The sequence below is a fragment of the Chlorocebus sabaeus genome, chromosome 10 (genome assembly GCF_047675955.1).
Source record: "Chlorocebus sabaeus isolate Y175 chromosome 10, mChlSab1.0.hap1, whole genome shotgun sequence".
NCBI lineage: Eukaryota > Metazoa > Chordata > Mammalia > Primates > Cercopithecidae > Chlorocebus > Chlorocebus sabaeus.
The window spans coordinates 93,029,475-93,052,911 of record NC_132913.1 but is presented as its reverse complement, the minus strand read 5'-3'; the positions used below and the strand labels follow the sequence as shown (position 1 = coordinate 93,052,911).

Here is a 23,437-nt window from a genome sequence, read left to right as displayed (position 1 = left end):
TCCATGTTTATGGATGGAAGACTCAATACTCTTAAGATGTCAGTTCTTCCCAAGTTGATCTACAGATTCAATGCAATCCCAATCAAAAACAGAGAAAGTTTTTTTTGGATATTTACAAACTGATTCTAAAGTTTATGTGCAGAGGGAAAAGACCAAGAAGAGTAAACCAAATATTGAAGGAGAAGAATAAACTTAGAGAACCGATAATAGCCAACTTTAAGATTTACCATATAGCAACATTAATCATGACACTGTGGTATTGGTGAAAGAATAGACAAATAGATCAATGGAACAGAATAGGAAGTCCGGAAGTAGACCTATTTTAGTATAGTCAACTGACCTTTGACAAAGCACCAAAGGCAATACAATGGAGAAGAGACCGTCTTTTCAACAAATGGTGCTGGAACAACTGGACATCCACATGCAAAAAATGAATCTAGACATAGATCATATGCCCTTCACAAAAATTAACTCAAAATGACTCACGGATCTAAATTTAAAATGTGAAACCATAAAACTCCTAGAAGATAAAATAGGAGAAAACCTAGATGACCTTGGGTATGGTGATGACTTTTTAGATACATCAAAGTCACAATCCATGAAAAAAATAAGCTGAACTTCATTAAAATTAAAAACTTCTGCAAAAGACAGTGAAAAGAGAATGAAAAGCCACCAATTGGCAGAAAATATTTGCAAAAGACACATCTGTCAAAGGCCTGTTATCAAAATATACATAGAATGTGAAAACTCACCAGTAAGAAAACAAACTCAACTACAAAATGGGCCAAAGACCTTAACAGACACCTCATCAAAGAAGATTGGCAAATAAGTATATGAAAAGGTACTCCACATCATATGTCATCAAGGAAATGCAAATTAAAACAACAATGAAATACTACTACACACCTATTAGGATGGCCACAATTAGAAATACTGACAACACCAAATGCTGACAAGGATGTGGAGCAACAGGAACTCTCACTCATTGCTTGTGGGAATTCAGAATGGTACAGCCACTTTGGAAGATAGTTTGGTGCTTTCCTGCAAAACTAAACATTGTCTTGCCACTTGATCCAGCAATCATGTTCCTTGGTATTTACCCAAAGGAGCTGAAAACTTATGTTCACAAAAAAACCTGCCCATAGATGTTTACAGCATCTTTATTCATAATGGTCAAAACTTGGAGGCAACCAAGATGTCCTTTAGTAGGTGAATGAATCAACTGTGCTACAACCAAACACTGCAATATTATTCAGCCTTAGAAAGAAATGAGCTATCAAGCCATGAAAAAGCATGGAGGAAACTTAAATGCGTATTATAAAGTGAAAGAAGCCAATCTGAAAAGGCTACATACTGTGCGATTCCAATTACATGACATTCTAAAAGTCAGAACTATGAAGACAGCAAAAAGATCAATGGTTGCTAGGGGTAACAGTATGGAGTGGGGTATAATTAGGAAGAGCACGTAAGACTTTTAGGGCAGTAAAAATACTCTGCATGATACTATAATGATATATACATGTCATACACTTGTCCAAACCCAAAGAATGAATAACACCAAGAGAGAGACCTACTGTAAACTATGGGCTTTGGGTGATTATGATGTGTCAATGCAGGGTCATCAGATGTAACAGTTCTACCACTGTGGTGGGGAATGTTGGTAATGAAGGAAGTGATGCATGTGTTGTGGGAGGTTTATGAGACATCTCTGCACCTTCCTCTAAAATTTGGTGTGAACCTGAAACTGCTCTAAAAACAGTGTGTATATATGTGTATCTATGTATATTGTTTCTATACGATATATATGTGTGTGTATAATACATATATCTTAAACATATCTTTTATATATATAGTGTTCGTGTGTGTGTGTGTGTATATATATATATTTACATGTGTATATAATGTATTTTGATGTGGATCATGCCTTGCTCTGCTAGAGCAATGGCTTTCTCTCTTCATCCAGTAAGGGAGCTTATGAGATGGGTCCTTGATAAATGACACGATGAACCTTTCTGTGGAGGACAGATGAAGCCACAGCTTGTAGGCTTCTAGTCTGTAAATTCTGTCTTTGGTGTGACTTCTTTTTTTTTTTTTTTTTTTTACTCCTCAGTGACTTCCCCATTGCAGCTTCTGTAAGTTCCCATGTCTCCTTACCTTCTTGCCCCATCTCCTTATCAACACAGAAAAGAATAAGATATTCTCACATGCATCTTAGCCCAGGAATTCTCATTTTTAAACTCTTTAACTGTGAAGGGAAGGGCTTCGTCTCCTGCAAAATGTTCAGGCAGCACGTTAAAATGATGTGAAGTTGCCCCCCGTTGGAGTGCTAAGTCAGTGAGTCTTTATTGATTCCTGTAAATGGTAGAAAATGGGGGTTTTACTGCTAGAAATGACACAAACAAGCACTGTTGGCATAGATCTTTCTGGAATTATTCTAGAGGAGCCATTGTCACTATGGTGTATGGTGGAAACCTGTTAACAAACATGTCCAGCTACAGCCTGTGGATAACAATGCTTACATGGGCATAGCTGCATAGATGGCGTGGCATAGATGGCATAGTTCATGGCCATCTACCTGGAAATCTCTTCCTGAAACCATGATGCAACTGGCACCAGGATGACATCTTGACTTGCAAATCATATTAAGTGACATGTTTTGTCTTGTTCGTTGTCCGCCTGTGGTAAATTATGTTTAGGCAATCTACAAACTTTCCACCCTTTTAATTTGATGCTTTTCACATTCCTGAAGAATGAGGTTCTCACCAGGAAGTTGCCACAAGGTTACTGGTTTTGTAAACTTTGATTTCAATGTTCTTTCTAAAAATGACTTTTGCTGCACATAGTATATAAAATTGTAATTGTGGTTTCTAAAATTTTGAAATAAGTGTTTTATCTTTAAGGACATTTTTGCTATTCTGTGGTGAAGCTGTCAACACCTTTTAATATATAAGAATTTCTTCTTTTTCTCCAATATATAATTTCTTCCATATTTTCAGATACTGACATCATCTAAGTCAATTTGTTGGCACGTTTCACCCCATACCATAGAGAGAAGTCACGGTATGGATTTTAAGTGCTGACAGAGAAAGAACTGTTAACTTGTCTAGTCTGCAACCTGTGCAGTTTTCTACTTCTCACATAGAGTATAAATTTCCTGATATTCATATCAATGATCGATGTTTTATTAACTATAGATATTCCTTGTAAAAAAAAGTTGGCTTTTTAAGAGATGACTATTTCCAGTTTGTTTCCCATCAATTTAAAACTCCTAATGGTGATCAATGATAGAACCTCAGTTTGGAGACATCTGCATCTTTGAAATCCTTTCCATTGGCACAAAAACCAAACAAAGCAAAATAATTCCAGGGATTCAGTTTAAATTCTAGGAATTATGTAGTCTTTTAAATCTCAGTTTCCTTTTCATATATATTTCAAATCTCATGAGGTGGTTGCCATGGATGACTTCGAGTTCTCTATAGGCCATCCATTGGAACCATGCTCTAGAGCCCAGAATTGTTACCACTGCCTTTCCATCCAGACTTACACCCATCCTTCCTCATCTATGAGGAGAATGGCACCTCCAGCCACCCAGTTGTTCCAGCCTGGCTCCAGAGTTATCTCTGGCACCAGTCTTTCCCTTGATGCCCACATCTAATCAGCCATCAAATAGGTCAGCTCACCTCCTTCACAGGGCTCTCTTCCCTTCCTCCCCTTCCCCACTGATATGACTTGGTTGTATGCCCCCAACCAAATATCATCTTGAACCATAGTTTCCATAATCCCCATGTCGTGGGAGGGAACTGGTGGGAGGCAGTCGAATCATGGGGGCAGTTAACTCCATGCTGTTCTTGTGATAGATAGTGAGTTCTCATGAGATCTGATGGTTTTATAAGGGGCTTTTCCCCTGCTTCTCTCTTCACTTCTTGCTGCTGCCATGTGAAGAAGGATCTGTTTGCTTCCCCTTCCACCATGACTGTAAGTTCCCTGAGGCCTCCGCAGCCATGCGGAACTGTGAGTCAATTAAACATCTTTCCTTTCTAAATTATCCAGTCTTGGGTGTATGACTTTATTAGCAGCATGAAAATGAAGTAATACACCCACTCATGTCATTTCAGGCTTTCAGCATCTTTTCTAGGGACCACATTAATAGTTTCACAATGCCCTTCCTGATTCTAGTCTTGTCTCTCCAATTTATTTATTTAGGAGATGGGGTCTCCTTCTGTTGTCCAAGCTGGAGTGCAATGGCATGATCCCAGCTCACTGCAACCTCCGCCTTCTGGGCTCAAGCAATTCTCCTGCCTCAGCCTCCCAAGTAGCTGGGACTACAGGTGCCCACCACTACGCCCAGCTAATTTTTTGTATTTTAGTAGAGATTCAGTTTCGCCATATTGCCCGGGGTGGTCTCAAACTCCTAAGCTCAGGTAATCCACCCACCTCAGCCCCCCAAAGTGCTGGGATTACAGGCGTGCGCCACCGCACCCGGCCTATCTCTCCAATTTATTCTCCATGAAATTATCAAGGGGTTTTCTCTACAATGCAAATCTGATTAAACCACTTCTTTCTTTAAATACCTTCAATGGCCTGAGGCCTTCTGGGTAGAGTCAAACACCCTCGCATGTTGTACAAAGTGCTACACATCTTGCCACTTCTTCACTTCAAATTCCATTCATGCATATAAAATTTTAGCACTTATTCTACTTGATTGCAATAATCTATAATTTGTCATTCTTCTACTCCCTACCCAAGGTACCAGAGACTGAAAATCCCTAGAGACAAGGACTGTGTTTCATGGAAGAATACTTCCTCAGTGCCAGCTATATAGTGTTATTTTTGTAAAAGTTTTCTGAATGAATGAATCAATAAATGATGACTCAACTCTACCTTCATGCTCATAGAAATTCAGAACAATAAACAACATAACTAAACAGCTCAACTTCTCCAATTTCCCATGCTCACCTGAGCTGCCCAGTTAACACAAATCATGTGTTTAGTTTCTTTCATCTGAGTCTACCTTGTCTCCATCCTTTCTCTGCTCAGCTTCAGCCAGATTCCCTGTAACTTTCTTCCTATGCATAAAGTGCACTAAATCGAACTCTAATCTTCTTAAAGAGTTAATGTGCCTCCCTAAATGCCTAATTTACTACCAGAGAGTGACTTAGGCACTGGGGAGAATCTGGCTCATTATTTAATAGCCAATAAGGCCAGCTGTTTCATTTCAAGAAATTAATGGTCTTTAAAACCTTTCCATATTGTACCAACTGCTCTTCTCGATGGAGAGCCAAGTGACTTTTATTAGTAAGGTTGATAAAAGCCAAACCCTGTTAGTCCTGCTCTAGCCTTCTTCATAATACCAACAGAGTCTTCTGGGACATCTGGTTATTTTTGTTTTACTCTCCCTGTTGATTCTTTGAGATATTTTCTTTGCTGGATTTTCTTTGCTTGTTCCCTTGGAGACTGCAAAAGGTGGTCCAACAGCTGCACTCCATGGCCTGATGGCTTGACCCCCGGCCCGCTCGACTTCTTAAGTAAGAATGCCTTTCAGCATTAAGCCTGATTTGGCCAAGACAGTGAGCAGCTTGTTACTTTCAGGTTAGCTCATTCCATCTTCAGCCACCTGAAATGACTCATATGGAAAAAAAATTTCACATTCAGAGGATGTTTTATGTAACCATCTTTCATTTATTAATATCTCACCATTAGGCAAAAAGGTCAAGAAAGGGCTAGATTAGGCCACAAATCCATATTATGAGACAAAGATATAGCAGCCCTTAAATTTTTAGCCATTGATCAGTATTTTATTTGCGGACATTTGGCTGTTAAGAATAAGAATGAATAAAACACATTTGCCCTCCACCAGCAGCTAATGTCTCTATGCTTTTCAAATATAAACTGTTGCCAGTGGCATACAAACAGCTATATTCCAATATCCTACATACAGCAAATGGATTATTTATCTAAATTATATATGGTGGAGTGGCTATGGTTTAATATTAATATTTTACTTTCTTCGGATTTCCTGTGGTTTTATGCTGTTATAATTTATGGTGGGATCAGCACAGTACTTTTGGCTGTGATGAAGGTTGTTTTCTGTTTATTCTCACGAGTGCCTCCTCTCCCTCTCTACTTTCTGCGGACGAGAACAGGATGTTATTTTTCCAAAGCTGGGAAGATAGCAGAATGTGGAAATCCTTCTTTAGGTACCACTGGTGAACACACACGTCTGGTCTCTAAAACTTAAGCAGGTTCTGTATTTCACACTGCTGGTGCAATGGGTGGGGGCAAGGAGGATGAGTTTGATGCCATTCAACCTGCTTTCTGGGATTTCTATGCTGGGAAGGTTTTGTTCTCTTTAAAAGCAGACCAAAAGGCAGCATCCAGAATGGAAATATATATACACACTATGTTGTGGGGAGCTGAAAGTTAGACCGTAATAAGGTTTCTTGCTAAAACTATTAAATTCACTCTGATATTGAGGACACCCTTCACACAATAAACTACTGTATAGGTATTTTCTTCTCATAAATTTTTACAAATGAAATAATCTCTGTGAAGGCATTGCTATTCTGTGAAGAAAATACCAGTCACATAGGAACTATAATATGAGGATTTAAAAAAATGACCCCTTTAAGATGGCTTTACAGTAAATCCCTTAATTCAGTCAGTTTTCATTTTATTGGGTTATAAAATTTTCACTCACCCTTTTCCCCAGGAATAAGTACAAAATATTATTCATAAACATTTGGCATGTAATTTCAGATAATTTGAGGATCCCTTGAAACTAATCACTTTCAATTTAGATATGCACAGACCCCAGATTAAGAACCACTCCTCTCATAGTTCCTTTCGGCTTAGCTAAATTGACACACAATCTCAAGACAAGTCTCCTTCCAGCAAAACTGAATCTCTTGATCACAGAAATTAAAAGGCAACTCCCAGTGTTATAAATGGTGTTTCTGAGGAGCACACTTAGAGTTCTGATCACCTAGATCTGAGGAACACAGGAAGGCATGCTCCAGGAGATGGAGGGTGTGTGTGTGTCAGTTCAACAGGCATGCCTTGCTCACATGGCAGAGGCTTCCAGCAGCTGGCAGAGCATCAAGGAGAAGAGCATATATTTTGCAAGAGGAAGTACCATTTTGAGAAAAAAGTCCATTTGGATGATCTTGACTATTCCCAGGACACTGAACACCTGGTGCGGTATCACATTCCAAGAACCCAGGTCAGAAAGCTTCAGGACACTTAGTATCCTGACATAGGGCATAATATCAGTGAGAGCAAGATGCAGATTGATTCTGGTTGACGTGTGCCAATGAACTACACAGACATCTTCCACAATATTTGTCTGAAGCCATTCAGCATGGGTGTCTAGACCACCATGTATTCTTTAGTTATAACAATATCACAGTGAGTTGATATTGCTTAAAACTATATTACAAAATCATATTACTACTTAAAATGATATGTATGTTCAAAGCATTCCTGCTGTATAAGTGCCAAAATAAATGAAATAATAACATGATTAGAAGAAAGTATGGATATTTCATAATGAGAGATAATGTTTTGTATATAAAAAGCAAAACATTATAAGGCAAAAATGAAAGATTTAACATATAAAAATTACAAATTTATATTACCATAAATATAGCTTAAGTTAAACTTGAATAATTTTAAATATGTCAAAGCGTTAATGCCCTTAATGTATGAAAGGCTCCAGGAAATCAAGAAAACAAAGATAAACACCTATATAGAAATGACATGCAAACAGATAGGCTACAACAAACTAAAAAAAAAGGATTCTAATAAACATATGAGAAAAATTAAACCTTGCTAAGAGTAAAAGAATTACAAATTAAAATAGTTTGTGATCATAATTGTTACTTTTTAACCTATTAAATTGACATAGGTTTTAAAAAATGATTTATAGTCAGTGCTGGTAGGGGTGTAAATTAGTACAACCTTTTTGGAGGTCAATCTGGCAATATACATCAGAAACTTTAAAAATATTCACATTCTTTGACCTGGTAATTACATGCTAGGAATTTAGCCTGTAGCTTGTTTGACTTATGACACATACTTTTTGTTCTAAGAAGATGAGCCTAAGCATCTAAATTGAACTGGATGTGATTGATCCAGTTTTACAGGCTTCATAGATACAAGGCTAGTGTCTTAGCATAAAGACCTGATGCTAAGGTGAGACTGTGAAGACACATGACCAGGGCCATCAGACAAATCCCCGAGTCTGGCCAAATTTTTACTGTTCATAATTGAAGCAAAGATGGCATGTTGAAATCCATGTAGAACTTTACCTTGCCTGTGTCTATAGCCACGATCCTACGTAAAGTCACAGCACACACTCAAACCATCATTGTTCATTAATGGGCATTTTTGAGTCAGGCACCTCAGTACCAAGTTTAATTTTCCAGAGACTTTCCTAATCCCAGGAGTGTCCCAGAGGTGCTGCTGTATTTCAGTGATGTTCTGAGCATGGGCTTGACAGAAAATGAACTTGTCAAAGACGTTACATCATTTTGATACATTGCATATTTGACTGAAACAAAGAGAAACCAGAAATACATTCTTCTAGAGTTATTCTCTTGGGTTACTCTGTTGGTGCTATTGGTATTCATTGTGTTGTTCCATACAAGACAGGACCAATTCACAGAGCACCTACTCCAATAATAAAGTGAAGGCATCAGGATTGTCTGGAGCAGCTTACTAATCTCACATATTTTCTCTCATAAGAGGCAACCAAGACTGATCTGCTTTGACCCTGGGCCTTCACACTTCCTCAGTTGTGGCAGCAGACTGTCCCCACACCCCCATCACTGCAGCACTTCTGTCCACTATGGTCCTTATCCAAGTATCTGTGCTTCCTGGCTTGAGGCTTCTGTTACCAGTACACTGAATAGGAAGAAGTGCTGGGGAGTTGATGTCTTAGGAGCAACCCTTAACCAATGACAAATGGGACCAAAAGTTAAGTACCTCAACATTCTTGCCCCCAGGTGGGGCAAGGTGTGAGTGTCTTCCCTACCATCTGCAGAAGAACCCAGCGGAATTGACAGCCCTCCTTCCCTCTTGCCTGCAGAGGTAATCTGCTCGTTAATGTCCTCTGTACTGGCCTTCTTCCCTTCCCTTCCTCACTCTGCTTCCAATGCTTCCTGGGATCACTTCCCAAATAAAATCACTTGCACTCAAATCCCTATCTCAGAGTCTGCTACTCAGGGGTGGGGAGAAGACCTGCCTAGGACACCAAAATTAGGACTTTGTAACTTTTGAATTGATACTAGAAAATTATGAAAATGTCCACTACTCTTTGTTACTGTTATTGCTAGTACAACAGTAGTATAGGCTGGGTGCGGTGGCTCACGCCTGTAATCCCAGCACTTTGGGAGGTTGAGGCCAGTGGATCATGAGGTCAGGAGATTGAGACCATCCTGGCTAACATGGTGAAACCCTGTCTCTACTAAAAATACAAAAAAAAAAAAAAAAAAAAAAAAAAAAAAAAATTAGCCAGGTGTGCTGGCGGGCACCTGTCATCCCAGCTACTTGGGAGGCTGAGGCAGGAGAATGGCGTGAACCTGGAAGGCGGAGCTTGCAGTGAGCTGAGATTCCACCACCTTACTCCAGCCTGTGCAACAGAGAGAGACTCCATCTCAAAATATATATATATATATATATACACACACACACACACACATTATTAAATATACATACTGATGCTTCCTGAGCCATTTGAGAGTAAATTGGATACTTGTTCCTCTTTACCCTTTAATATTTTAGTGCATATTTCTGAACAAAGATATTCTGTTTTATAAGCTCAGTACAGATATCAAAACGGTTTCCACTGTTTCTTCTTACCCTCATCCTTATGCTTCATGGAGTCAGAGCTATGCTTAGTCACACAGTGCCAGATGACATTAAGTCACCAATTCTTCCTACTTGAGAAAAATATCATTTCCAGAATGAAATTACAAAGACAGTGATAGATAAGCCTTTACTGTCAATAGAAGCAGTGAAGACATGTCACAGCCACAGAAGGATGTCCAGGTTTTTGCAGTCTGCACTGTCGACCTGCCTTTATTTGTACTTTCTGAGTATGAGACTCTGTGGCTTATGACACCATCACCCCGATATGCCCTGGGGCCTTTCGCTCAGTTTTCATGAATACACATTTGTCTAATATCCTGGATCAGCCACTGCAATTCCCATCCATGTTGAGACATCTCTACACATTTCAGTGGTCTCCAGGAAGTCTGAAAGGTACCTCAAATCTAACATGTCCCAAAGCTTAATCATGATCTCTCCCCGCCAAACCTAGTCCTCTCTTTGCCTTGTCTCCTGGGAAGTGGGACCAGCACCCATGCTGCTGTGTGTGGATCCATTTTTAACACCTGGCTTCACTTACCCTTCAAACCCCCACATGCAATCCATCATCGAGGTTCATCAGCTCCTCCCACTTTTCTCCAATTCTCCTTTCATCACCATCACCCTTGTACACACTATCAACATCTGTCCCTGGAACGACAGCAAAATCCTCTGGCTGGTCTGCTTCACTCTAGCATCTCTCCAAATGATTCTCTACCTTGCAGCTAGACAAACATTCTGGATCACAAATCCGACCATATCATCTTTCTGCTTAAAACCCCACAAAGGTTTCTAGTCTTTGAATAAGTTCACATGTCCTTCACTTGACCACTTATGGTCTGACTGCTATCTCCCTTTCCTGCTCAACTCCCACAGTCTTCGTTCCAGTCACACAGCTTTCTATCAGTCTGTTCATTACGTGTTCTCCTACACAAGGCCTCTGCACATGCTGTTCTCTTTCTGGAATATTTCTTATTTATTGTCTCAAATCTCCATCAGATCATAACTGATGTCTCCCTCCCTTCTTGATTTGGTGCAATTTCACATTCTATTTTCTGGAATCACATATCTCTCTTTTTTTTTTTGTAATGGGCAGAGTTACAATTTTATGTTTTGTTTGTGACTGCTGAATTACTATCTTCTCCACTAGAGTATGAACTTCACAGGACAGAAACTGTGTCTGTGGGGCTTACCATGGTATCCTCAGGGCCTACAGAGTGTATTGAACTTAGTAGGTCATGAATAAATAGCTGTTAAATGCAGGAATAGGGAGAGTAGATGACTTTCCTAGCCCATCTGTTTGGGCTAATAAGTTGTGCACATTGCTCTGACTGAACTGTTTCACTTTTTTTAATTGGATAAGAAGTAACCAGAAAAAGGACTAACTGAGGAATTCAAGTTGTTGACAAGATGGTAACATAAGTGACTTGTCTATAACCGACCCACAGAAGGCAGAGCCATCATATTATCTTGGCCACATTACAGATACCACATCCGGAAATCACTCCTATAAAACACTGGCTAGAAATTCTGTCTTATATATAAACCTGATTTTGATGTTGGACAAAGCTGTAAAAGGGTGTTTGTTGCACATTTAACATAAATTGTCAAGGCACCAACATATCAATGGAAAGTGACCAAGAAGCCTGATACTAACTCCATCCTGATTTTGTATGACTGTTTCCAGGAAAAAAACTTCACTGTGGCAAATTCCTTCTCAAAATAGCTCAACATGCTTATTTTCCATCTTAAACCTCTGCTGTAACAATTATAGCTCTTTCCAGTGCCTTGTAAAACCCAGGCTGTCAGACACTATCATTTCTGGAAAAGGGTCTGTGTTTGCCTCAGCCACATGTAAGCAGTTAGTGGGCAGAAGTCTTATCTGAGCAGTCACCACCCTGTCTTCACTTTCAAGCAATGACCAAGTTGAAAGGGTACTAATGATGCCCCAGAGTGTACTGTTGGTGGAGAATGGCCAGTGAGAATTGCCAGGTTCCTACCTAGTTAACATGTCATTCCATGTTCGGCCATAAGGGTCAGTTCTGATTGCAGAGTGGGGCAACTCTCTGTTGAGACAAGCCCTGGCTACTTCTGTCTAGGCCTAATTAGAGACTTGGAATAGAAGCAGGAACACGTTCTGGAGGCTGCTGTTTTTGTACCAACCCCTCTCACATTTGTATCACAAATGTTTGCCTTTGCTGGAAATAATGGAGCTGGACCAAGATGTTTCCTGGCAGAATGACTGAGGTCGTGGGACCTGTGTCACATGAGATCCAGGGCACAGATGGGCTCGGGTGGCACCACCGTGGTAATTGACTGCCAAAGCTCTCTTCTCTGGACTTGAGGCAGCAGAGTCAGTAGAAGCCATGCTTCCGCAGTTGTCTGGCATTTGCGTCTCAGCCATGTCCCTTAAGGATGTGCCAGAACTACACTGTGAAAGAACCAACAATAGTTTCCTGGCTGCAAAAACTGCTGAAGTGGAACCAACTGGTTTATATGTATATATATTTAACTCACTAGCATAACACAGAGGCAGTCTTTAAGCAAAAAAGCACCATTTAAAAGATTTCGGCTAGAAGGAAGTGGGTGTTTGAATTTGCTACGGAGAGTTCTGTGATTCAGTGGTTGCTGTTCTTAGTCATTCTGAATGCCTATTAGGGGTTTATTCATTGAAATGCTCATTGTAATATACACTGCAGTGATTTAGGGTGGGATCAGAGCAGTGAGGGCTGCCTCAGGAAAGGATGGTCATGTAATGTGTCTCTCCTACCTGTTTACAACCAGCCTAGTACCAGACACCTTGATGCAGCAGAAAGCCCAGAGATTTCAGAGGTAGAAGGTACTGAACTGACTCCAAAACCTGTCACTAGTTCTGTGTGCAATCTTAGCCACACCTCTTTGCATCTCCCAGCCTTGGTTTCTTCATCCATAAAATCGGGATGACAATATTTATATCAGGATTGTTACAGGAAATAAATGAGGTGACATATTTAAAGTACTTGCCAGAGTTCTTGGAGCATAATATGGGTTCAACAAATGTTAACTCCTTCCCCTTGCCCTGTTCTGAGTGTTCTGTGGAGGAGCAGTGCAGAGTGCAATCTAAGGGCTGGGGACCTGGTCCATGCACATGGTCTGTGCAGCTCTGTGGGGGGCCACTCACATCTCTATTTATGTTCCCAACAGGGATAGAATAATTGTAAGGAAGAGGCAGCTATCTTGTTTCTACTTTGGGAAAACTTAGCATAATGATACAAAAATAAAAACTGTGTGATTCAAAAGTGGTTTTTTTCTCTATTTTCCATAAATTCCCTACTATTTTCTTGTCTTTTATTACCTTTTTTTTTTTTTTAATAACCTGTAGGTTTTGATATTTTCCATTTTCTCTGGAACCTTAGAAGATGTTCACAATGGTTTTTTGTCCTTGCAATAGTTTTCTGAGAATGATGGTTTATGTTCTCACTTATAGGTGGGAATTGAACAATGAGAACACTTGGACACAGCAAGGTGAACATCACACACTAGGGCCTGTTGTGGGGTGGGGGGTTGGGGGGAGGGATGGCATTAGGAGATATACCTAATGAAAATGATGAGTTAATGGGTGCAGCACACCAACATGGTACATGTATACATATGTAACAAACCTGCACGTTGTGCACATGTATCCTAGAACTTAAAGTATAATAATAATTTTTAAAAAAAGATGTTTACAATGAACACGGGCTATTCTTCATATGGTCTAAGATATCTCCCATCTCATGAACTGACATGACTTATGAAAACAGATGATGTAAGCATTCCAACCTCTCCTTAAATTGCCAACGTTAGTCATGTGGGGTCAAGTGAAATTAAAAAGGCCTTGGAAACCACAGTCCTGGGTTTGAATTCTGATTCTGATTCTGTGACTTTAAGGATACATTTTTTTCTTTTATTAAAGAAGCATCGTATGACCCCTGCCCAGCTGGACAGTAAGGATGAAATGAGACAAGGCATGTAAAATGCACAGACATAGCAGGCATGCAATATGTTTTACAACCTCTGCCTTGCCTTGATTATTCTTAGTTTTATTTTCTTTTTAAATACAATCAACTAGTTTAGGAATAAACATGACACCTTTGAAACAATTTGCATGCAGATCTTGGTATATAAAAATGGAAAATAAACCTAGTGATTTTATTGTTAATTATTCCTGTTGAATAATATCATGTATTCATGCATTTGGTGAGGCACTAACATTTTATCCAAGATGCTTATGTATTTCAGTGATATAATGTCATTTTAAATAATCATAAAGCACAGGCCTCACACACATACAAATCAGATGTTGTAATAAATTAATATACTTCATTTATTCATAGTGTCTCTGTCTATAGTAGGTTGATACTAGGACACCTATATACAGCAAACCCAGGAACTTGAATCAAGGGACAGTGCAAATGGCTGGAGTCAGAGAAGACAGGAGGAGGTAGGTGCAGAATGACAGTGTGCATCGTGCAAAACGGTACAGCACTGTCAAGAAAATCACCACCATAATTCCAGGGCAATGAGCATTTGGAGGCAGATGGCGGAATGGCAATAAGATAGGAAAACATCAAGAACTACCAAGGATTATGAGAAATGAGATATAGAGCAATACTCTAAGCAGATGCCTAGGCACAAAACAACCTTCTTTTCTTTTGGCTGGAGAAGTAGGAAATAAATGCTAAAACTCCCTTTCATATGTGCAGGAGGGAAAACATGCAAGTCAGCTTACCAAGCTTAATAGATTTCATGTCCAAGGTAATGTCAGATTTGGCACTCTTGAAAGAGCAGGCATATACTCTTCCTCTCGAAAGAGTACTTAGTTAACAAATGTGTAGCAGTTTGGAATTTTCTATGGAAAATGAGAGAAAAAGTAAAAATCTATATAATTTAATGTATGTGGTTCAAGATTCAGTTAAAACTACTTTGGGGACATCACTACTGTAATGGGTCTTAACATGTTTTAAATCACTAATATTCAGTTAAACTCATAATGGAGGCCTTCGACTGAATAATTAATATCAAATATTCTAACTGGCATCAAGGATATATTGGCTACAAGGAAATGATGAAAAGTTTGATTAAAATGGACTTTTATCTGAGGAACTAAGTGACATAAAAACGAGGTGGCAGTAGCATTAACCCCCTGATCTCAGCTGTTTGGCATCTTAAAGTGATATTACATGCTGGGGCTTTCTGCATTTTCAGGAAGTTTGAGTTGACAATGGAGACATCTTAATCTCACAAAGAATTAAATCGCTGCTAATTCATCATTTTGTCCTCGGCATTAAGACTGAGGTGGTATCACGGGGCCATTCAAACAGGCAGCTGATTCTACTGGGAAGGGGAAGTAGAGACTAGATTTTCAGCATAGGGAATCTTAAGAGAAAGGATGAAAAAGCTTAATTTGGTGGCGTAAAAGAGCTTCACTGATTTTCAAAAGGCAGTAAACCCCGTCACATGCAGATGTGGAAGATATGATCTAGATAAGTTCTTCAGCTCATCTTAGTATTCCTGCAAAGTCAGAGCAGCAATCTTAGGGACAAACACTGCAAGGTAGCTTTTCACAGTGAGGAAGGCTCTTCAGGTAGGGTTGCACCACCAGGAAAGTGTCAAAATCACTGGCCATGATTCACAGTGTCTATTAATAAATGAAGTGTGATAGCCTCAAACTCTGGTAGAACATTCCAATCACTGGCATGACTGCAGGGAGCAGTACATATATGCTCATGAAGCATCTGATTTGACAAGCTGGCCTTGTCGCACGGAGACGTACTTGTCATACAGAGAAGTTGGGCAGCATAGAGACTTTGTCAACTTTCACACACCCAGACAGTCAAACCTCTACCCACACCCAGACAAGCACTTACACACCTATTGACCTAATGTTCTGATTGCTCAACTTTTCATTGAACTCTCTGGAGTACTATCTAGATTAGCTTCAGCCAAAGCCCAGTACTGTGGCATTGCTGGAAATCTGCAGAACTTGAATGTCTCCGCCAGTGATTTAGCAAGCTCGATAAAATAGTGCAATGCTGGCAAAGGAAGATTCAGTAACAGTGAGTGAAGCAGAAGTTCACTGGAGAAGAGAACAAGAGAAATCTGAGAGGGAAACCATCTTTAAGGAGTGAGGTAAATGACAGAAAAGGATGTTGAGGACACCCAGACAAAATGCTTTTGGGATAACCAAAGATAGTAGACAGCATGCTTGTTGCAAGTTTCAAAGTTACCTGTGCGCTTGTGATTGGAGTCTTCCTGATGGGCATAAGTAGACAAGAAGACTGAGACCAATAAAATGAACCAACTGAAACATTAAAGTGGAAGCATGCTCTTATGGCGTATTTCTTCTGAAATGAATACAATTGTACCCAATGCGAAAACACCGGGAAGGTACTTAGAAAGCAAATTCATTATGGGTTCCTAGGAAGCAAGCATTAGCTGCTTGCTCCTTCTAAAGTTGCTCTTTCTCTTCAAACTCTGCTCTAGTATATTGCTTCCCATTGCACAGCCAAGTTGAAAGCTGCTTGAGATGTTCAGAGAGACCTTTGTTTCTCCCAAGTAACTTATATAATACGAGTTATAGAAATATCAAGGACTGGAGGCGAACGTGGCTCGAGCAGGCCTTTGTCCCTCATCAGCCTCAGGAAAGGGAGTCTTTCTCTCCACAGGACTGCTCATGCAGCACTCACTAGGAAATTTATTGTCATCTTTTTTCTTCTGGGGAGATATTTCTAATCTTAAAGAACTAAAGTACCAATTTGCAGACACTGTTTTTTCATCTCTCAGGAGTGTTCTAACAAAACAGGATTCTCTTTTTGGTAGGCAAAGTATATTGCTTGATGTTCATCTAGCAATTACACATTAAACTGTTCATATTTCAAACAAAGGACCCAAGGGAACTGAAAAAAGAATTGATTTTTATGACAGCATTACAGAGACGGTTGAAAGGCATTACTTAACCTGTATATTAGGAATGTTCTGTGTCATATACAAAGATGAAGAAGTCACAGTCCCTGTCCTCAAAGGCACTTACATTTTAGTAAGAAATACAAACAGGTGAGCAAATAACATAAGGGAATATGATAGGTGCAGAGTACGGATTAAACTCTGAACTTCATAACCTTAGCCAAAATGCTTAAAATGAATACACTCACAGCCAGACTGTTTGGGTTCAAATCCCAACTCTGCCACATTTTAGCTGTTGAACTTGGGCAAGTTTATTTAACCTCTCTCTGCCTGTGACCTTCCCTATGAAATGGGGATAATTATCAGGTTGCTGCTGAGTCACAGGGTTGCTGTGAGCATTGTCAGTCAGAAGATGCAAAGCGTTTAGAACTGTGCCTTGTACATAGTAAGTGCTCACTAGGGATGAACTATTTAGAAGTCTGGGCTGGGTGTGGTGGCTCCCTCCTGTAAGCCCAGCACTTTGGGAGGCCAAGGCAGGTGGATCACTTGAGGTCAGAAGTTCAAGACCAGCCTGACCAACATGGAGAAACCCCGTCTCTACTAAAAATACAAAAATTAGCCGGGCGTGGTGGTGCACGCCGTAATCCTAGCTACTTGGGAGTCTGAGGCACAAGAATCGCTTGAACCCAGGAGGTGGAGGTTGCAGTGAGCCGAGATCGCACCACTGCACTCCAGCCTGGGCGACACAGTGAGACTCCATCTCAAAAACAAAGAAGTCTGGACTTCTATTGATTTCAGAGAAAAGATACATTCTCATGAAACATCATTACTTATATTGGGAAACAGCACTCTAAAACAAACTGTCAAAAAAGCTTTGGCGAATTTCTTTCTCATAACTTCCTTGTATATAAAGAAAATCTATTCTTGGCTAGGTGTAGTGGTTCACGCCTATAATCCCAGCACTTTGGGAGGCTGAGGCAAGCTGATTGTTTAAGCTCAGGAGTTCGAGACCAGCCTGGGCAACTTGGCAAAACCTTGCCTTTACAAAAAAATGCAAAATTTAGCTGGGTGTGGTGGTATGTGCCTGTAGTCCCAGCTACTCTGGAGGCTGAGGTTGGAAAATGCTTGAGCCTGGGAGGCAGATGTTGCAGTGAGCCGAGATTGTACCACTGTACTCCAGCATGGGCAACAGATGAGATCAGACCATCCAGTAAGACTTGGGTATAGGAGTAGGTATTGCTCCAGTGGTGGGGCCCATACTTAGGCCTCCACCTGGGTAGAGGAAACAAAACAAAAACCAAAAAAACTATTCTCATCTGCATAGCAATGTATTAAGACTCCACTGTATACATGGCTTTATGTTAGGTTCTGGGTGTAACAAGTGATGGGTATAAAACAAAGTCTCTTATTTCAAGGAATTTATAGTTCAATGGGGTGGAAAGGGGCAGTGGAGAATAATAACCTAATTCAGGGTGTTTTTAGGGCACTGGGAAGGTGCTAACCAAATGTTATGGAAGTTTAAAGGAAGAAGAGCCAAGGAAGATGGCATGGGTTTTGGCAGGGCGACTCGGAGGCGTCTTAGAGGCAGAAGGAGGGGTATATCAAACAGGTGGCTGTAACTGGAGTCACAACAGTGGGATATGAATGTCAGGCACTTTTGGAATCATCATCATAGAGATGGGCCTCGAATTGGCAGGAATGGAGGAGATGGCACAGAGAGAATCCACATGGAGCAAAAGGCGGGAAGCAGAATCTGGTGGAAGTATCAGTGGTGTGGTCAGAAGCCTGGGGCAAGAGGCTATAGTGTGAGTGGGTTGAGTGGAAATAGAACCAACAGGTATAGGCCACTTTTTCTTAGGAAATGTGGGAAAAGGAAGGTTGACCAAGGGTCTTTGTTTTTCTCTGACATACAAGAGTCAATTTATTGGGGTAGTCCTGCCACCTGAGTCCTGCTGAGGTATAAGTCCTGGTAGTTGCATGTTCAGCACTGCCCAGACCTGAGATAATAGGATTATCTTAGTAGTATCTCTGGATCTCTCCCACCAGCGAATAGGGTGCTGCTGTCATGCCATGTCTGCCCTGGGAGCCAGAGCATCACGCTCCACCTTCCTAGTTAACTCGCCCTGGGTATGGCCTCCACTACTGGAGCAATGCCTACTCCTGCACCCAAGTCTTGCTGGACAGGAGCCCTGGCCTCTTGCCTAGAGCCGAGTCAGCATCCTGTATCTGTTATAATCCCCTTCTCCATAGCACTGCTGTCTACTATCATGCCCATTAGCTCAGCTTATCGCTCAGATCACAGTAGATTGCTATGTTCTCTTGCGCTTGACCATCCAGACCACTGGTCTTTCCTGAGTCGGCGAATCCTTCAGCTTCAGTGAGTTCCCCCGGCATATCCCTATGCAGGTGCTCCTTCCTCTTCTCCACACAGTAGGGACTCCTGGCAAACTGTGCTGCTGAGGTTGTGCATCTACAATGTAGGCAGGGGAAGGAAAGCAACTGCCAAGAGGATTAAAGATGCTACCGAGAGAGGGTAGTTGGTGGCTCAAGGTCCTCAAGCAGCCAGGGAGAATGAGCTCTGGTGTGTGGGTGTGCCTCATTACAGGAAGGCACACTTTGTCCCCAGAAATAAAAAAGAGCTAACAATAAAAAATCCTTCAATGCACTACACAGGCTTTTTGCTGAGGGTTTTGCTTGTATTATTATATTTAATACTCATACCAGCACTATACGAAGGCTCTATTATCATCCCCAATTTGCAGATTAGAAAACAGAGTCTGGAGCAATTCCATCACTGCCCAAGTCCACACAGGTGTTAAGTGATGAAGGTGGGGCTATATCCATGGCTTGACTCTGAGCTCAGGCCCTCAGTGCGTCCCCTTGGGAAGTGTGTGTGAGTGAAGAAGCAGGAGTCTGAGCTGCGGGAGCAGAAGTTGAGGGGCTAATGTTGAATGCCTCAAGGTCGTAAAGGAAAGGAAGTGAGGTCACCTCCAGAGACTGGGCTTGGGGAGTTTAGTCATCTTTGTAGAACTTAACGGGTTGTAGAAAGGGTTGGAATGGCCACTGTGGGAGAGTCAGGGGAGTTGACAACATGACTACAAAAAATGCTGGACGCCAGCAGGGACCCAGCTGCGCTGCATAATGTGAATTTTGTAGTGGAACCTATGAATGCACTTTTACAAGTCTCTCCAGCAACCTTTCGCCGCCCACGCACATAGGACCACAGAAGAGCTGCAGTGCCTTTTGCTCACTCCCTAGGACTCCACACTTGATTCTAAGTCCGGAAGAGCAACATCATGTGCTGATGCACGGAGCCATCTGCAGAGAGGGGGATAATGGGATCCCACGGGGCCAGGGATGGGCCAGGTGGGAATGATGGAGGCTTGAGATGGGAAGGGTGGAGAGTTCACTGCTGAAGGGACTGACTGCAAGGAGGCCTGTGAAATCAGAATGGGACCTGGGAGAATTGTGAGCGGCTGGCAGGCTGGAGTGAAAAAGGAGCCATTTGCAAAAACACACACTTCGATGTTCGCACATCATAGCAGCCTAGGAAACAGCCATTTCCCTGCTCACCTAGGGTGAGTAATAATTTGTGTCAGGCAAGAATAAAGGAATGCTGATTTCATTCTGTTTACTATCAAGAAAACTGGGGGCTGTTCAGGCTGGTAAAACATTGGCCCCTGTACAGGTCTGGTGTTTACGAACGAGGTTGTATTACAACCACTCTGCTTTCCAAAACAGCACCCTCAGGAGAAAAGAAGTGAAGTCATTTTTCTTAGGAGGCAGAAGATTTAACATTGCTTAACAATAACACTTAACATCGCTTAGCCCTTAGCCTTAGGCAACCTCATAACTACCAAGTGCTGGGAATTGTCTTTTTCCTGTGCTGGCCAGCGTTCTGGCTTTATTTTGTGAAATGTCATTTAGCCTGGCAGCGGGCTGCATGGTCCCGCTTTAAAGATGACAAGAGTTCCATGAAAGCACTTGAGGTTGCCCCCTGACCAGAGCTGCTCACCTACTCCACGCGCTGTGGGGCATTTTCTCTCTGTGTCGATGACTCCAAATTTGGCATAGAAATCAATGTTATTGAATTGTTTCTAAAAACTACTGTGAAGCATTGCACAAACAACATAGGAACCCAATCAGTCAGTAGCATATTAAGTTCCCTATAAGGTTGGCCACCGACTTCCTATAGATGGATTTATTCCTATTTTTAATTAAAAATTTAACTCCATAAATATTTCAAAGCTCCCTGCCTCTGTGATGAAGAGGGATCCGGTGCCTACTGAGATGTGCTCGCCTCACTCTCCTGGCAGAAGGAGACAGCAGTGGAGCTGGTGTGATTCAATTAAGTGGACAGTAAAATCTCCAGGGGGAAAGACAAGAAACCCAGGGTAAATGTCACTGGCACTCAGAGCAGCATCTGCATACCTTTTCAGAAGTCAGCAGTGCGTCTCTGGCCTCTGCTTTCTGCATCTCATTAGTTGAATTTGGAGCCCCCACCCATGGACCAGGGCGCAGTGCCTGGGAGGGAGCTTCACATCTCCTCTTTAGATGTTGTGTTGCAGCGTCCCCATTTAAAAGCCACTGCTAGGGGTCCCCCTCGCAGTTAGCTGAGCCTTATTTATTCTCCACCATGGCTGCCTCTGGTTGCCAGGTAGCTGCAAAGGTTTTTTGCACGTGCAATTAATTGTTCTCACCATTGTGTATGTGGGTGAGTGAACTTTTTGCCAAAATTATTTCCAGTTTGAGATGCTTCCCTTTCAGCTACAGTTTTATTCTGGGGCTGGCAGGATTTTGTCAATTCATACATTCATAAAGAGTCATAAACAGCATAAATGTATTACCTTTCTCAGAAAACCCCCACCACAGTGTTTAATCCTAAAATATACTTGTTTAGAGTCAGTCATGAGTGAGCATTTCAGGGATTAGTGAAAATAAACAAGACTTGGAAATTCAGAAGACTTTACATTAACAATTACACACAGAAGCATTGGTTGCACTACCGTAAAAGGCTGATTTGCTTGACTCCTTTACTCTAACAGTAGAGTCCTGAGGATGGACTGGGACTGTGCCTCCAGTTTCCATATTCTCAGGGCCTGGCACATACTAGGTGATCACCAGATACATGGTGAATGAATGAATGAGTGACATTTATAGAATTTTAAATGCTATTTCTGTGCCTTTGAATTGTACCCAAAACTCCATTTCTGCACTCTGAGTGCAGATTGGTCAGGAAGATTTTAAACTGTTTCCAGTTTTCCTTTTTTTATTCTCTCTCATAAGAACATTCTATTTTCCATCTGCCTTAACCACAATTTCCATATACTTCAACAGTGAAAGCCGGAAATCTTATATGTAAAACAAATTTTTGGAAACCGCTTCCATTTTTAAAATGAAAGAAAATGTAACCGTCCCTCGGGGATGATTCCCCATTCCTTGGGGAAACGGTTCTAGGACTGCACTTCCCCCACCCCAGCCCCCGACCTCAGATACCAGAATCCACAGATGCTCAAGTCCTTGATATAAAATGGAATCATATTACTATATAACCTGTGCACATCTTTCCATACACGTTATATCATCCCTAGATTACTTATAATACTGAGTACAATGTAAAGGCTATGTAAATAGTTGTTACACTGTACGGTTTACGGAATAATGACATGGGAAAAAAGTTTGTACATGATCAGTACCGTTGTGACTGTCTTTTTTTCTTGGATATTTTCGATCTGAGGTTGATTGAATCCATGGATGTGAAACCCATAGATACGGAAGGCCAATTGTACTAAGCCAAGGAAAATAGAAACAGGAAGCTAATTACAAATGAGAAAAACTTATTAGACAACATCTCTTAAAGAAAAAACAGGAAGATAAATAAAATATAGCCTTATAAAAGCTTTAAAAATATTGTATTTTGGGTGTCTTGCCTAATCAGGACAAAATTGCTTCTCTTCTAGATTTGAGATTTCATGACTTTTGAAAATAACGTACTATTTATAAGAGCAGATGGTCACTTTGGCTTTGCTCATTGTAATGTTCAGGGTGTTCGTTTTGTAAGATCACACACAGAGGTACAGTCAACATACAATGTCAAACAGTCACTCCATCTCTGAGCTGGCACTTTAATAGCTCAGCTTTGATGAAAAAGAAGCTCTACTTGGAGTCTTTCCCTCACCCCTTTAAAAGGCAATATTTGAAAACATTGCAACTTTCAGCCTGGCATTAACCTGTCTTTGTTTTTCTTTTGGATGCATTAATTCTCACACTCTCCTCACCTAACTCCCATTGTAGCTGGACTGCATGCACTCTTGGAAAAGCTGTTTCTTTGTCATGTGCTACTGATAGCAAACTAAAATTCCTCTCCATCTCACCAATAACAGCACAAGCTTTCGAGAGCCGTATCTCATTTTCAAGGGTGTCTAGTTACAGTATGAGTGGATCATGTCAGGCCAGGGTGGCCCAGCAAACTTTCCCCATGCAGTTGTTTCTTTCCCCCACTGGGTCTGTGCCTCTCAGCAATATTTGCTTACTGCCTTGAGAACAAGGTCAGATTCTAAACCAGGCAAAGAACACCTTCCCAAGTTCACATTTCTCTCCTGCTTCTTAACACCCACATGAAACTTCAAGGTTAAGACTGGTCCGCCAT

The 23,437-nt window shown here is 41.1% G+C and overlaps 1 protein-coding gene across 5 annotated transcripts in view; it reads right to left on the bottom strand.

Moving 5' to 3' along the window:
• The window catches only part of PARD3B (par-3 family cell polarity regulator beta), a 1,089,129-nt gene that overhangs the window by 45,085 nt on the left and 1,020,607 nt on the right, over window positions 1–23,437 (bottom strand). The window lies entirely within an intron of this gene.